This window comes from Macaca thibetana, chromosome 14, assembly GCF_024542745.1.
Source record: "Macaca thibetana thibetana isolate TM-01 chromosome 14, ASM2454274v1, whole genome shotgun sequence".
Classification (NCBI taxonomy): Eukaryota; Metazoa; Chordata; class Mammalia; order Primates; family Cercopithecidae; genus Macaca; species Macaca thibetana.
Genome location: NC_065591.1, coordinates 115,090,137 through 115,105,763, shown reverse-complemented (window position 1 = coordinate 115,105,763; position 15,627 = coordinate 115,090,137). Strand labels below are relative to the sequence as shown.

Genomic DNA, 15,627 nt, shown 5'->3' with positions numbered 1-15,627 from the left:
AGAGCCCCAGGGAGTTGAGTGTACCCCCCCCCTTACATTCCTGAGGGCTGATTCAGTTCTGCTCCAGTCTGCCGTGGACTGGGTCACAGAGTCCAGTATGTCCCCATGTCATGGAACCTAGGAAGTCTGGGTCAGTCCTGGTAGCATCCCAAGATGTGCTGAACCACACTCATTCTCTAGACCCAGGCCCTAAGAGATCATCAACCCTAGAACTGATCTGTCCTATTTAGGTGCTCTCTGTGGGCACTGAGTCTAACCCAGCCCAGCTCCTAGAGCAAGGCTGTAGCACCCATTCTCCTCCTTCATCCCTAGCCCAATGCATTTGTCTCTTGGGTCAGTAACTGTTTTGTTTGTTTTGTTTTTAAAAAACAAAGTCTCACTCTGTTGCCCAGGCTGGAGTGCCGTAGTGCAGTCATGGCTCACTGCAACCTTGAATTCCTGGGCTCAAGCTGTCCTCCCACCTGAGCCTCCTAAGCAGCTGGGAGTACAGGTGTACACCACCACACCCAGCTAAGTTTCATTTATTTTTGTAGATATGAGGTCTTGCTATTTGCACAGGCTGGTCTCAAACTCCTGGCCTCAAATGATCTACCCGCCTTGGCCTCCCAAAGTGCTAAGATTACAGGCATGAGCCACCATACCCAGCCTGGTCAATAACTTTCAAAGAGATCATGAGAAGCACCCAAGAATATACCATGAAGTCCACAATCTGATCCACCCCTCTTTTCTGCCACTCTCAGAGTCCAGTTTCCATCTGGGAGCCAATGCCCAGCTTCCGTGCCAGGACAAAGGTCACATTTCACAAGTATCCTAAAGCTGAGGAAAATTCACACCCCTAAAGACCACAAGAATTCACTGCAAGTAAATACATCCCTGCAGTTCAGCAAGACATCAAGGGCTGACAGCTGGCTATGGGTCTACCAAGCTCTGCAATGACACCTGTCAAGTATGGAAAAGCTCAAGGCATGCTGACATTACACAACCTTTGAGAGGCTAGGAAACTGAGGGAAATATGTCTTCCTCAGGGAGAGAGATGGTGCGGCTGAAAAGCCAAGGCCAGGCCCACCCATAAATGACTCCCTGGAATGTCGGCCCCGTTTCTGAAATCCAGCCACTGGCCCTCTCAGGAGTGATTTGGTATCACTCTATTTTAACTCCCGGACATAGCACAGAAAGCAGAAACCCCTTCCCATCAGGTGTCAGGCCTGGCAAGGAGCAGGTCATCTCTTCCGGCTCCAGGGATGCTGAGGAGGCTGCGCTGTAATTCCAAACTTCAGGATCCAGAGCTAAGCCAAGTTCCACAGAGTTTGTTCACTCCCTTGTACTTCCTCCAAGGACGAGTGTTTTGCAGGGGATCTGATAACTTCCCAGTTCAAGGAACCTGCGTATTGGGTGGGCTCTTGACATAGAAGATGAGGGTCTCAGGAGCTTATGGGAAGAAAGGAAGCCAGGACACTACCATTCGCTTCAAGGCCAAAAAAACAAAAGGATGGTGCACAAGACGGGGCAAGAAGATTCTATGGGCAACTTGGGAAGAGGGAGAAACAACAAGGGGGGAAGCTTTAAGTTTGTTCTGGGCACTCTGAATTTAAGTGTATACCTCTTACAAGGAAGAAAAGCCACCAGCTCTCTCTTCCCACACACTTCAGCCACTTTTCCCACCCACAGTAGATTCTGAACCTGAAATCCTATGAGATTTAATTTAAGCCTTGGGCACAGCAGTGGCTAAGAGTGATCATTTACATTTCACCTGGCCTGAGAGAAAACCTCCAAACAGGAATCTAAAGTCTCGCTTGGGAAGCAGATACACAGAACTCTTAGTCTGAACACTGTCCTTACTCACTTGCACCTGCAGTCCCTTCTTTTTTTCAAGCCATAACCTTTTTGACCATTAAAACCCTGTTCAAAACACGTCCCCCAGCCCTTTCCAGCTGTTTCTCTTGCCCATGGCTCTGGCAAGTAAGATAATAAATGAGGCACTGCTTTGAAATATGAAATGCCCTGCAGCTGTGAGCCATCATTACCATTAAGACTATAAGCTCCTTGAGGAAAGAATCAAGTTTCTCCTTCCTTTAATTCTCTCCAGTATCCTGTGCTTTTTATGTGTTTGGTGACCTCTACACTTTTGGAAAGAGCTTTCATACACCACACTGTGTCTTCCCAGCGGCCTTTACAATTGATGAAAGTGGGACAGAGAGATTCAGTAGTTTATCCAAGGTCACAGATAAATGACGATGGCTAATCAATGACAAGGCCAGAACTGGAACTCACGCCTTCTGAAGCCAGTTTAGAGGCCTCCAAAAGTGTAGAGGAACAATTTCTCAAAGTAGCTGATGCCAACGTCAGAACCAAAGAGTTTCCATGCCCTGCATCAGAATCTCAGCGATTGCATTTGCTCCCCAAGTCTCCCCACTCCCATATTTCTTCTCTCCAATATTTGGCTCTCAGCAACCCCACAGTTCTCTGTGAAACTGGCCTCACCTTTGCCCCCATTCCCCGCTTCCCCAGACAGGTGGTAGCCAGAACAACCCAGCCTCCCCTCTCCCACCTGCAGCCAGGCCTCTGACTTTAAATGAAAGGAGGTCATATTACCAAGCAACTGTTGTTTATTCTCAGCTGCAAAGGCTCGCTTTGCCTACAGATACAAGACACCCAACACCTGTCTATTACTTCTGGAGACTCATAAACTATTATTATTATTCAATTTCCAGGAGAAAACTTAAGTGAAACATAGTAGCTTCCAGGCTAGATTTCTCCTGGGCACACATCCAAGTAAATGTGAACTGGAAGGCGCAGGCACCCCGGACACATTATTGCACCTGCTCCAGGATGCCAAGGCAAGGAACTCCCACGGACACAGGAATGTCTCCCCACAACACTGTTGTTGCAAGAAAGACAGTCCCCACTCTCAATGCTGGGACACAGAGTCTCTCCCTGACACAACATTCAGAATGGCCAATCCCAACGGTTGGCCCATTACAAGGGAAAGAAGCAGGCAGTAGGCATAGAAGAAGTGGAATTTGCGGCTGGCAGAAAACCTGGAAATACGGACAGAAACGTGGACGATGCTGAGAGCAATGTTAACTGTCTTCAAACACAAAACGAAGGATGGCCAGATATCACTCTGCAACTCTCATTTTGCTGCTGAGCAAGAGGAAATGCATTTCTGTAGAGTGCAGCATGGGGGATTTGGGATAGATGATAAACATTTACTGAGGGTGAGGCTGTTTAAGGACTGGCATGAATGACTAAGGCTGGGTAGAGAATGGCCTTCTCTGTAGATCTTTTAAAGGTAACTGGAGCCTAGTTAGAGGCGGTGGCAGGAAAGAGATGATCTCTTAAAGGCCCAGCCCACCCTACTACTGTGGGTCTCTAAGACCCAGATGGTTGCTTTTTAAAGTAGAAGCAATTCGCTTACACCTAAAACAAAGTCTGTTTGAGCTGACCTGTTACTGGCTCAATGGCATTTTGATCACCGGATGCTAAACCCTCCCTGAGACCTACAAACAGCTTTAATATCTTGCACTGATGAACTAGAAATACAGGGATCAATTACCAGGATGGTACTGAAGCAAGGAAGTGAGGGCTCGGGGAGGAAGACAGGAGAAAGAATTGGAGGGAATAACTTAAACTCTTCCCCGTGGTATCTCCTTCCGTTTCTTTCACGAGTCCTCCCTTCATTTCCCCAGGGAGGGGCTCGCTACTTTAAGAAGGGTCAGGGGACGCTGCACTGAATTGGTGTAGTTAGAGAAGGAGTGTGGAGGAGGAGGCTGATGCTGGTTAAATACAACCTAAATCAAACCACAGTTGACCAACCACCACATCCAGCTTCTCCTTCCAAGGAAAAAGGGAGAAAATGCTTCAGGACTTGGATGGAGACTCAGTTTTGGAGAACAGAGCCCTGGGCAGTGCTCTCAACCTTGGGGAGTGCACAGGATCAGCTGTTTGCTTCCAACAGCCTTCACAGGGGCCAGGGTGAGCAATGACGTCACCTCGGGAGAAGGACTGTCACCAGATAAGCCTCATTGGTGTAATTGCTCATCAAAAGGCTTCGGCGTCAAAGAAGAATGTTTTGCACAACATTTGGCTGCCCTTGTACTTGACACCAAGAATACCAAGGCACAGAAGGACATTATCTCTTGTCCTCTAAATCTTGCAAGAACTTATGTGCAAACCAGGGCTGAAAAAGACTCTCTGAGGTTGCCCCATCTGTCCTTGGCTGCCCATCCCAAGGAAAGCAGGTGGCATGTGCTGGAAATTCTGCTCTTGCTTTCCTCAGAAGCATTGCAAAATACCATCAGCCTATACTAATTACCAACTAGTGACTGAGTGTGCAGACCCAAAGTCAAGCCACCTGAGTTTTGTACCCGTTTCCATCACTTACTAGCAGTTTTATTGTGGCTAAGTTATTTAACTTCTCTGTAACTCAGTTTCCTCATCTGTACAATCAAGATAATAAATGACATCTCCTTGCTGGAGTGATTGTAAGTATTAGTGCTATGTAGGGCACTTAGAACAGAGTTTGGCACACAGTAAGTGCTCAATAAATGTTAGCCTTTGTTATGTGTAAGTTTCCCTTATAATACCCTTCATAAGAAACAGGACTATTCTTGTTGATTTTCAATGCAGTTTAATTCTACAAGTGGTTGTTAAGCTAGAGCACTGTGTAAGTCTCCCTGTTCAGGAAGCCCTTGGGATATAGCTAGATAAATAAGATACACATGGTGCATTGAAACACATGATCTCTCAAAGCAGAATTAATTAAGTGCAAAATACAAGTGCACAAGAGGTGTGAGTGGAAAGATTGATAAATTTTAACTAGAGGAAAAGAGGCAGTCTAAGCAGGTCCTATGGAAGAACTGGTATTTAAGTTAATACTTCAAGTAGGAATTTCAATAAAAAAGAATAGGGCATTAGCAGTTGGAATAAAAGCAATGAGGAGTGAAAACTCACAGAGTCGTTTTGAAAACAGGAAAAGATAAGTCAGAGCATAGGGTAGGACATACAAGATTAGGCAATGAGGCTGGACAAACAAGGGGTCGGATTGCAGTGTAGAAGGGTTTTGTTTTGTCTTGTTTTTAAATTAGAGACAGGGTCTTGCTATGTTGCCCAGGCTTGTCTTGAACTTCTGGTCCAAAGGGATCCTCCTATCTCAGCCTTCCAAAGTGCTGGGATTACAGGTGTGAGCCACCACACCTAGCCTAGTGTTGAATTATATATTTTATTATTTAGGCAAAGGATACTATTCAGATTGGTTTGGGTTTGGTGGTTTTCTTTTTTTTTGTTTTTTTTTTTTTTTTGTTTGTTTTTTTGGTGTTGAGGGGGCTACATTACTAACCTGTATTTGGGAAGCATCAACTCTGGTGACAGCGTGAAATCTGACATTTGAACTGGAGAAAAAAGCAGATAGGAACCATAAAAACCAATTAAGAGATTATCATTCAATCAGCCAATATTTTTGGAATATTGACCATATATATGAATGGCAAATAGTTCAGGTAAAAGATGGAGAAAATCTGAAATACGGCAGGGGTAAAATGTGGAATGAGAGGAGATAGGCAAGGAAAAGGAGAAACCTCTGGAAGAAAACCAAGAAACAGCACTCACTGGGAAACCGAGGGGAGAAAGGAGGCATTTATTGCATGGCTACACTAAGCCAGGCGCTGCGCTGAGTGCCTCACCCACAAAATCCCAGCTGACCCTTGCAACAACTCTGAGAAATAAATATCAAAAGTCCTATTTCAAGGTGATGGGAGATTTTACAACGTGACTTGCCCAAGTTCACACAGCTAGTAGAAGATGAACACAAATTTAAACTAGGGTCTCTTTGCTTTAAAACTCATACTTTTAAAATTATACTACATTTCAAAGGGATAAATGTTACTATATCCTATAATGAAGTCAGGCAGAAGACAGACAGAGATAATTCCATTAAATTTTGTAATTAGGTCATTGATGACCTTTGAGACAACAATTTCAGTAGAGTGGTCAGAGAAGAAATGAGATTGCTATGGGTTAAAGAGTAGATAGGGAATGAATTAATGGAAGCTGCAAGATTAGACTGCCCTTTCTAGAAATTTGTCAGCAAAAGGAAGGAGGGACATCTATTCTCAAATAGTTTTTGAGCATTTACTATGTGTTAAACACCCTTCTAATGCCTAGAGTTAGACTGTGAAAAGTTACTTGTGGTTGGAGTGGGAGCAAAAGGAGACAGAAAGAGAAGAGGAGACAGGAGAGGAGTGGAGGCGAGAAGGAGAGGAGAGGGAACATTTGGGGTTGGGGATAAGGTTTTTTCTCTTTTAATTTGTGTGTGTGTGTTTTATTGTTGGTAGATGTTATGTTTTAGAGGAACAAAATGTGACTATGATTATGCCGTTTACAATGGAGTTCTGCCTATATCTGCTAAGAAAATTGGAGCTTCGTGGTGTACCTGGTAATCTAGCAAATCAATCAAAAAGTATTTAGTCTTCCCAGACTCTAAGCATACCATAATAGTGAGTAGTGTGAAGTTTCTGAAAGTTTATGAAAAATGATTACTGCTTCCTACAAATATTTTTTGAATGCCTATCAAAGATGACTCTGGCCTCAGTTGCTTCAAATCTGGGGGAAGGGAGGAAGGAGCAGAAAACCAATCCAAGAACTACAGTTTGGTAAATTCACTTCAAGAGAAATGTGTACCAAATGCAATATGAAAACAGGGAGAAGAATCCTGATCCAGAGAGAATTTCACAGAGAAGACAGTTCTTAGTCAAGGTTTGAAGGTGAGCAGCAGCGTTTTCCATGTAGAACAAGGGGGCCATATTTCCAGCAGAAGACCCACATGTGCAGAGGCATTGAGACATAAAAGAAAGCATGGTTTGATCGCTTCTCGGCCTTTTGGCTGAGGTCAAGTGTAGGAAGCATGGTGTGTTATTGGAATTGCAAAAATAACAGTTTGAAGCATAATGAATGTAATGAAAAAGTTTTTAAAACCTAGAAAACAGTTGCCTGGTTTGTTCTGATGGGACAGGATGTTTGCCGAACACCAGGGAGATATTAGCCTTTAAATGTCGTGTCAAGCAAAAAATCGGAATTGCTTTGTTATGACACAGGAAGGAGCTGAAGAAGACTAGGCTCCATGGAGGATTTTCATTGGTGGCCCCTGTAACCCAGCTCTGGACAACCATTCCTACTGTACCCTGACAGGTTTATCTTTCTGCAAACAATGCATCTTGAGGGAGTAACTGTAAACTATTCACCCCTATGCAATTCTGCACTTGGCACGAACTCTTGCCTCAATGAAATTCACACTGTGGGATGTTCTCACTTCTCAGAAATAGTCCGTTTCCTCTATCCTGCTGCGCTCCGCCCCAGAGCTGCCCCTAGTGGCAAGCACCCCTGTTGTATCCACCCCCATCCCTCTCCTAGAAATGGAGACTCAGGACCACTGTGCTCACATTTTTGCCTCAATCCAGTGACTACATGGCATTTTAAACACTCTGAAATTGAGATTTAGGGATGAGTTACGCTAAGTAATCTACAAAGTCTTTTTGTAGCTTTCAGGGTCTATCGACTGGAAAGGTCTACTTTGCTTCAGGCAATCCTGATGTATGAAAATACAGATTTAAAAAATATCTGAATCTGGCATGATCCTTCGTATAATTCAAATCATTTGTTTTACAGAAAATATTTATTAAAATACATTGTTTCTTTACATGTATGAAATTTTAATTCAATGATAAACTTGAATAAGGCACACTCAGATGAGGAAGTCATCTGTTGCATAACTTTGGGTGTCCAAATAGACATGAAACATGTCACCTCTCCCAGGAAAAGAAACAACTTCATATTCTATGCCGTCAACCACTCCCTGGATGTAAGCAGATACCTCTGGAAGACATATTAATTCTGTCTGACAGTTGGACATTTTTATAAGCAGTAAAAATACCACCTTCCTTAGGTGACAGATTTATAGACCTGGAAGAAGCATTAGCTATTTCATCCCATGCACATCCTTCTTCTACTCTATCTGACTCAGGTTCATAGATGAGAAACTGAGGCATAGGCAAGATAAATTTTAGACCAACATCACGAAGCTGAAGCTGAAACTGTTTTATGTAAATCAAACATCTTTCAGTCAAGCGCTACCTTCATGACTTCTAGTATTATTTTGAACATAATAATTTGACCTCTGAGAATAATTAAAAAACAAACTGCACAGAGGAGTCCTAACAGCCAGTCTGAATTTGTTGGCAAACATTCTGTGTGCGTCTAATTCCCTCATAAGCCCACACAGAGCAAGAAGTTAATCAAACACAAATACCTCACTAGAACTAATCCCAACACATGGATGTGTAGATTTGCATAAAAGGTATAGAATGGTTACTGGCACTTGGGAAGGCCTTTTTGCTTTACATAAACAGGATACCTGTATGTGGGAAATTCCCCTAATACATTTTACTTGATTGATATACAACTTGGCAAGAACATCACTACTTACTAAAAGTGTGTCTGTAAACAATTAACTTACATGGTCTTGCCCTTTCACCTTAAAGCAAGTATGTGATACCTAGGACTTGAACCACATGAAAAATCTGCTTAGTCAGGTATAGATTAGAAATGTTTCAGTGTCCTAAAAATTTTCAGATTCACCTAAGATTTCATGAGCAAGGCACTATATTTTGTCATTTAAGTCTCATAATAATCCTTTGAGGTGAGTGTCATTCCTTCCCATTGCAGTGATGAGGAAACTCAGGCTCAGAGAGATGAAGAACTGCAGAGGTCAATACTTAAACCCAGATATTCTGAATCCCAGACCAGTGTTTTCTCCACTTCACTGTTGCTCTCTTTTGACTTTCTATAAAATACACATTCGAACAGGTTCTCCCTGTCATCATTTGTGAAGACATGTAGCTGATTTGCAATTTGGCAAATTAATTAATTTGGAGTTGCAATTTGGCAAACCAATACCCTTTGTTTTCTTATTTAATTCAGTCAGTTTCTATTTGTTCCCTAAATTTCCTTGGGAGTTTGTATTGAATTCTAAATATTAAAGAGAAAAAAAAACACACTATCCCAAATATTTAGCAGAACTCCCTTGCAATAAATTATTATATTAGCAATACATTCTCTTCATGGCATGTTCAGGCCACAAAATCAGTTTCTTATTTACCTTTAATAATGTAGGTATAGCTCTAATTTATAATTTTACCCAAGTGTCTCTAATATCTCTTACCTATTAAGAAGTCTACCTATAGATCCGAGATGAATCATCAGGGTTCGGTAAGTCCTGGTGCTTCCTGGCTCCTATTACCGAGGACTGCAGATTCAAGGCTCCAAGCAGGCACTTTGGACCACAGAGGAGAAAACTGCAGAGTCCAAGCCTCCACTATGTTCATTTGCTTAAAATGAGGTTTGCCATCCTCTGTTGAAATAGTAGCTTAGTAAACAATAAAAGACCTTTAAAAGTAGCCTTTCCGTGGTCTTAAGATTCTAATTTAGCTTCCACGGGTAGATCTAACTTGTTTCCAGAATGTAGTCAGGCAACGGTTTAAATCTTACTAGCCAGAGCAAAGTCTTCCTTTTTGAAGGCTTGTTCACATGATCATTCCGTGCAAGTTTGCTACCTATGCAGGACCTTGGACCTTGGAACAAGGACACTGGGTTCCATTCCCACCATAATAAAATCTCCCCAGCTTAACTCAAAGAACAGCCAGTCAGCACTCATTGGCCCCATATGTCCTTCAGGCAGAGGCCCACTAGGGTACTGAAAATCTAGTCTACTGCTTTGCTTCTTTTTTCTTGCTCCCTCTCTCTCTTTCTCTTTCTCTCTCTCATTTACACACACACACACACACACACACATAGAAATTCCCCTACTCCCTTCTTGCAACAGATAGTTTTTTTTGTTTTGTTTTGTTTTGTTGTTGTTGTTGTTTTAAGAGACCGGGTCTCTATCACCCAGGCTGGAGTGGAGTAGCACAATCATAGTTTACTGCAGCCTCAAACTCCTGGCCTCAAGCAATCCTCCTGCCTCAACCTACCAAGCAGCCTGGACTAGAGACATGTGCCACCACACCCGGCTAATTTTTATTATTTTTTGTAGAGACGGGGTCTGGCTATGTTGCCCAGGCTGGTCTTGAACTCCTGGTCCCAAGCAATCCTTTAGCCTTGGCCTCCCAAAGTGCTGGCAGTACAGGCATGAACCATGCCCAGCAGATGCTGTTAATCCAAAAATAAATGATGAGTTCCCTTCTGTGGAAGTGGTAAAGCCCAGAGTGAACCTATTGGGGACAGTATCACTATGAGTTTGAGACCAGATAACCTCTATGGTCACTTGCAAGTCTAAGATTCTAGAGCATTCCACAGTTCCCAGGTTCTATATATAGCAAGTCCCTGTCTGTTCTTGCTCTTCAAGTTGTCCTTTTATGATGTATTTTCTTTCTGTTCTCCTTTGAAAGTGTCCTCAATATTCATTTATTAATCAATCTTCACTAGCGTAAAAAAACCTCAAAGCAGTTTACCCGTACCTCTTTCCAATACATCATTTCCCACCTTTATCACAATTAGCGATGTGCATTTTCCACACACCCTCAGACTGTGGCTGCCATCCGCACAGGATTTATGTCCCATTCATTGTTGTTGTCTGTTACCGAGCTCACTGCTCCAGACTGAGCACTTACATTTATGCTCTATGTCTATGAATGAAATGTCTATGAATGAAAAAATGATGGTGGAGGGACAGGGGAGGACAAGGAACAGGGCCGGGAGGTTTGAAGAGGCACCAAGTACAATTATTTCCCAGCCTGCAAGTCCCTAGAAATTGCTCTTCTGCCATAATGCCCTTCTGGAGAGAAGAAAACTGAAGAATATCATCTGCTTCAGCTCTGCCATTTTCCTAGGGGCAGCTCTTGAATGTGGTCACAATGTTCCTTAGATTATCATATCACACGAAGCCAACACCACAGAGGAGGTCTCGGGAGAAGTAACCTGGGACACTAATGCCTTTTGCCCAGAACATTCACTCCTGATTAACCAAAGTTCAGGGTTTTTTAGGTAAGGGTGTTTGGACTATGAATCGTTGAGGAGCAATTAAAGGAAGGAACAAGAATGTATTTGGAAAAAACAGCTTATCTATCAACTCTTAAGAAAATACCCTGAATCGGAGTTTATTCAATCCTCTTTCTCCTACTGGTAAGGTCCCCAGCTTAACCATCCCCGAGACAGGGGATTTCATCCTACCCTCTTTCAAAGATCTCCAGATAGGCAAATCTTCCAACTCCCCTTGGGACACCCTGACAGACTTGTGTTCCGCTGCTGCCCAGCCCTCCAGAAAAATAACCATCCTCTTCCATGGTTTCCTGTTTGAAGGATGTCTGCCAGTCCCGATTTGAAGGCTGACATTAAGCCATCATTTTATTTCCCCAAAATGTCTGTTTATTCCATTTGAGTTTCAAAGTGGAAAAGTACCTTAGAGAAAGCAAGCCAGCTTCCACATTTTATATATGAAATAGTTAGGGCACAGTGGTTCATTCCTATAATCCCAGCACTTCGGGAGGCCAAGGTGAGAGGGCTGCTTGAGGACAGGCGTTTGAGACCAGCCTGGGCAACATAGTGAGAGCTGATCTCTACAAAAAACCATTTTAAAAATTAGCCAGGCATAGAAGCATGTGCCTGTAGCCACAGCTACAGGTTGCTCACTGCAACCTCCACCTCCCAGGTTCAAGTGATCTTATGACTCAGCCTCCCGAGTAGCTGGAATTACAGGCGCACACTACCACACCTGATTAATTTTTATATTTTTCGTACAGACAGGATTTCCCCATGTTGGCCAGGCTGGTCCCGAACTCCTGACCTCAAGTGACCCGCCCACCTCGGCCTCCCAAAGTGCTGGGATTACAGGCGTGGGTCACTGCGCCCAGCCTGTTTGTTTTATTGATACATGATAGATGTGCATATTTTGGGGGTGTGATCATTTACTGCATTCATATAATTTGTAAAGATCAATTCTGATGCCAGAGTTTATGTTCTCACATGATTTGCTTGTTCTCCTTCAGGGTGGAGTGATTTCAGACTTTAATGTCAACATCTCCATCCTAAGTTAGTACCTGATTTGATAAGTCACGAATGCATCTGTACTACACAATGATTGCATGTGCCTGTACAAAATACCATTACACATTCTTTTTTTCTTTTTTCTTTGAAACGGAGTCTCGCTCTGTGACCCAGGCTAGAGTGCAATGGCGCGATCTCAGCTCACCGCAACCTCTGCCTCCCAGATTAAAGTGATTCTCCTGCCTCAGTCCCCTGAGTAGCTGGGATTACAGGCACACGCCACCATGCCAAGCTAATTTTTGTATTTGTAGTAGAGACAGAGTTTCACCACGTTGGCCAGGATGGTCTCAAACTCCTGACCTCGTGATCCACCCATCTCGGCCTCCGAAAGTGCTGGAATTACAGGCTTAAGCCACCGCACCCTGGCTACGCATTCTTAATATCCATCACATGACCTGTTTGAGATTAATGTAGCCCTTGCACTTCATTGATAGTTACCTTGTCTTCCATAAGTGAAGTACAAGGGTTCTGGATATAGAAAATCTGAGTTCAAATCCCGGATTCACCACTTATTACCAAGTTCATTCATCTCTCAGTGCCTCAGTTAACCAATGAAAATCAGATTGATAATAATAGTGCCCATCTCAAGGGCTTATTGTGGAAGATAAACAGATAATACACATAAAGCACTTAGCTCAGTCACTAGCACATAGCACACAGTAAAAAAAAAAAAAAAAAAAAAAAAAAAAAGTCGATGGTTACTTCATTTTTATGTCTGCAATCGTGTGTATAGTCATCACACTTTCATCACTCATGTAATGATATCCATTCAGGCAACAAGTTATGCCTGGCTACAGGGACATATCACACAGCCACCATAGGACACTATAAAAATCCACCTTTTCTAAACAGTGCCACACAGGCTGCATTTATGAAATCCAGTTACCATTTCAGTAGCTCCCTACTCATACACACAGAAAAAGATGAATAAAGACTGAGGTCAAGTTAATAGCTTAAAATAGAGGTTTATTTATTTTAAGGCCTGTGGAGTAGCAGGGAGTAGAAAATGGTAACAATTGGTACAATTATGACCATTATCCCTATCACATCATTCTTATCACTAGTATGAACAGAACTCTTGGGCTGGTCAGCATCTCAGATTTCTGTACTTGCTTTTTCTGCAGGAACTAGAGAATGCTTCATTGCTCCTTTACAACAGGACTGGTTTTGCCATTCAATTATCTTCTCCATCACACTCAATAGAAGTTAAAAGATGGCATTTTGGTCTTTTACTCAAGCAGGGGATCTTTCTACACCTTTCATTACAGGAGAAGCAACTGGTATAGCTAATTCAATGTACTGTAACTAATGCCTTGGAAATGCCCAAAGCACACCAACCCTAATCCACTTTGAAGACTAACTGTATTCCGCATGCTAGGTTTTGTATTAAGCTATACATTATAGTGAAATCAGCTCTAGGGGAAAATCCTCTTTCAACCCAAGCTAAAACCATTTTTATTTATTCCTAAAACGTACAAGAGCCTGATGCAATAGAAAAAATGAAAGAAACCTCAGTAATAAGACACCAATTTAACTGTTGGCTGAGCTACTGCAATGGCAGATATGTGGTTTTTGAACAAAGGTTGTGTGTATATGCATGATACCTAGAACTCCCAAGACGCATATCGGTCCAAAAAGTAACAGTGACTATATTTTAATAGCAAACACTAATAGCAAGCTTCAAAGTCACCATTTTGCCTATGAGGCATAATGGCAAAGTTAGTTCATTAATCAGTAGACTAACAGGAGAGCCGCTATTAAATCTTTTTAACACACAAAGAATTGCGGAAAGAAGAAATGAGTCGCTTGGAAAAAAGTGAGAACCTAATGACATTTATTTACCCTGGCAGAAGAGTAAATGGTCAGAGAATTGCATCCTACCCAGATCAAAGACCTTAATGATAAAAATGATCTTCACCTGACCAAGATCTAAGGAGTCCTGAAGTTCACCAAGAATACAGCGCTTCATCCCAAGACCAAGCACCCCCTGGCTCTGCTATGCATTGACTGAAAAGATAGCAATGTCGTCATGAGACCTAGACAAGGCTTTGGAATTTCAGATAAATGGGGCCCAAAGAAAAGGCAGCCTTGGCTGGGCGCGGTGGCTCACGCCTGTAATCCCAGCACTTTGGGAGGCCGAGGCGGGCGGATCATGAGGTCAAGAAATCGAGAACATCCTGGCAAACATGGCGAAACCCCATCTCTGCTGAAAATACAAAAATTAACTGGGTGTCGTGGTGCACACCTGTAGTCCCAGCTACTCGGGAAGTTGAGGCGAGAGAATCGCTTGAACCTGGTCGGCGGAGGTTGCAGCCGAGATCGCGCCACTGCACTCTAGCCTGGCAAAAGAGCCAGACTCTGTCTCAAAAAAAAAGAAAAAAGAAAAAAAAAGAAAAGGCAGCCTGGCAGCCTTAGGGGCCTTTCATACCAACCTGCTTCTCCAAGACGCGCATAGGCCATTCTGAATGCATTTTAGCAAATATGAACTACCTTTCGAAGGGCATGCATGCTTAGGTGAGAATATCTTCTGAAAGAGAGTCAATGTTGTGGGGTGGTGAAACCCCAAGACTCTAGAGCGAGGCAAAGTTCCAACCCTGCTCCACTATCCAGTTATTGAAGGACTTCAAGAGACTTGCTCACTCTCTCAACCTTGGTTTACTCATCCATTCATTTAGCCTTAGAATAAATTTACTGAGTAGTTATATGAATCAGACACTGTTCTGAACAAAACACACCAAAATCTTTCTCCTTGAGGAGCAAACATTCTCATGGGTTGAGGGTAGGAGCTAAGCAATGGACATAATGATTAAGTAAATAAAAAAACAGGTTGGAAGGTGGCGAGAGTTATGCAAAGACAAGGGGGATAGGGATGACATAGGGTAGTCAGAGTAAGCCCCATAAGGAAAATTACATTTGAACAAAGCATATCAATAAGAGAGGGAGCTAAGCATTCATCTATAAAAACATAATAATACTGGTACTATCACAGAAGGTTGTTGGAATAATTAAACGAGATGTGGTGCAGAGTATGTAACACTGTGCCCAGTACACAATAAGTGCTCAATAAATACCAGTAAGAATAATAATTATTATTACAATGACGATGATGATGGACTGGATGCGGTGGCTCACGCCTGTAATCCTAACACTTTGGGAGGCCAAGGTGGGTGGGTCACCTGAGGTCAGGAGTTCAAGACCAGCCTGGCTAACATGGCAAAACCCCGTCTCTACTAAAAATACAAAAATTAGCCAGGCATGGTTGTATGTGCCTATAGTCCCAGCTACTCAGGAAGCAGAGGCAGGAGAATCATTTGAACCTGGGAGGCAGAGGTTGCAGTGAGCCAAGGTCATGCCATTGCACTGCAGCCTGGGCAACAGAGCGAGACTCTATCTCAAAAAAAAAAAAAATGGTGATGATGATGATGGATTTCTAAGACCACTAACAGTTTCTTCTAAGCCCTTCTGAGATCATCCACTGTACAAATAATAACCACTTGTTTTCATTAGACAACCTTGAATAAATGATGACTTGAG

The 15,627-nt window shown here is 42.8% G+C and overlaps 1 protein-coding gene across 1 annotated transcript in view; it reads right to left on the bottom strand.

The window, feature by feature from the left end:
• The window catches only part of GRAMD1B (GRAM domain containing 1B), a 274,826-nt gene that overhangs the window by 202,724 nt on the left and 56,475 nt on the right, over positions 1–15,627 (bottom strand). The gene's annotated exons all lie outside the window — the stretch shown is intronic.